Source organism: Egretta garzetta, unplaced genomic scaffold (genome assembly GCF_000687185.1).
Source record: "Egretta garzetta isolate BGI_Z169 unplaced genomic scaffold, ASM68718v1 scaffold46, whole genome shotgun sequence".
Classification (NCBI taxonomy): Eukaryota; Metazoa; Chordata; class Aves; order Pelecaniformes; family Ardeidae; genus Egretta; species Egretta garzetta.
This window is the reverse complement of record NW_009260268.1, coordinates 9380385-9381961: the sequence shown is the minus strand read 5'-3', so window position 1 is coordinate 9381961 and position 1577 is coordinate 9380385. Positions and strand designations below refer to the sequence as shown.

General features: G+C 39.9%; 1 protein-coding gene across 4 annotated transcripts in view; it reads left to right on the top strand.

Moving 5' to 3' along the window:
• Positions 1 to 1313: 1313 nt before the first annotated feature.
• EXOC1 (exocyst complex component 1) overlaps positions 1314 to 1577 on the top strand; it is a 42106-nt gene continuing 41842 nt past the window's right edge. For all 4 annotated transcript variants that reach the window (XM_009642444.2, XM_009642442.2, XM_035897752.1 and 1 more), the window contains exon 1: positions 1314 to 1346. The gene's annotated coding sequence lies outside the window, so the exon portion shown is untranslated. The remainder of the gene's footprint in view (positions 1347 to 1577) is intronic.

Sequence of the window (1577 nt, the reverse complement as noted above, 5' to 3'; positions counted from 1 at the left end):
CAAAACAAAAAATCAGTCAAACCATAGGCAAAACTTCAGACTTCTATGCCTTTTGAATCTATAGTATAACAAAATCTTGGTGTGGATAACTGAACAATCTTATTTTTGTGCCATATGCCCAACATTATTTCCCTTCCTTTTCACAATAGCACATCCCAGCTCTTGTGTAAAGGCAATAGCATCCTTTCCCTAAATGTTTTATAAACCCTGGAAGAACGTAAAGCTGAAATGCAACCACATTCAGGCATTGTCACAGCTCTGTACCGGTATGCCAGAGAGGAATGGTAGGGATAACATTTATTATCCACCAGAGATTTTTGAAAAAGGTGTTCGGTCCATGAAAACCTTAAGGAATACTTTGTGCTCTGTGAAGGCATTGCCATAGCCATGCCCTCCCCAGGAAAAGCTTTTAGAGTTTAATGGAATGACATGGTAAGCCTGAGCTCATGTTCTATATAAAAAATTAATTTTTCTTTAACTCTGTTAACTGAGTGCAAGAACAAGCAATATGTAAAATGCAGGAGAAGTAAAGAATTTTTTTTCTTTTTTTAAGTTGAAAATAGCCCGCACAATTTTCACCACTGGGCAGGACGTGGTGGTTTCATTATTCCCAACACATCTGTGCTCTGTCCTGATGTTGTATGACTTCTGCTCCTGCATGAGGGGTAGAGAAGTGGCAGCGTGGGGGCTAGTAGGACATCCCCTTGTATTTCTGACAGGACTGGGGGCTCTTGGGGTTGGACTTGCTTGCTTTTTTTTTTTTAACTCTGAGGGAGACAACATATTCCCTCCCAAGCAAGCAAACAAAATGAGAGAAAGTGAAAGTATGAAGAGAACTTTCTCAGATCAGCCCACTAGATTTGCTTGCAAATGAAAACCATGGTAACATCTCTGTAGATGATAACACAGGAGTGGTCCTCTGGTTAAAAATCATTGAGCAACTATGACTGACAGGACCAGGAAAAAAAAAGCGACAGTGATGATTTTTATTTCCCAGGCAGGGAAGCTATAGGCTGAGAGAAATTACAATCAGTTTATACATTTTCCACTCTTTTTCTTTGTAATGGAAAGAATGCGTATCTCCAACGTATATCCTTTGTTTGTCTTTATTAAATAACCATTTTCTAATAAACAGGTGAGGAGTTAGAGACGTTCTAACAGGAATAAGATAAAATTAATCAAGTTTCAAAATGGGTTTTCAAAAATTCGGGTGGTGTTTAGAAATAAAACATTTTGTTCCTGCACCTGTAGCCTCGTGCAATGATGTTGAAATGCTCCTGCCAGGCGTAAGTGACATCTCACCCTTACCTTAGGCTGCTGGCTGGGGGGCGCCCCCCCCCGCCGCTGTTGTGCTGGATGGGCAGGAGATTGTTCAGGCTCCAGTGCTTTTCATGCTCATTATTGTGTGTTACAGAAATCCAATCTCCTATGCAGCGCTCAGTAATCAATTAATAATGGTAAAGAGTGTCTTCGTGCTCTCTTTACTCTCATTTCCTGCCTAAGCTGGAAAATAGTAATTTCTACAAAGATAGCACTGGGCAACTTGAAGCTTTAAGAAATATTTTCCATGTTATTTT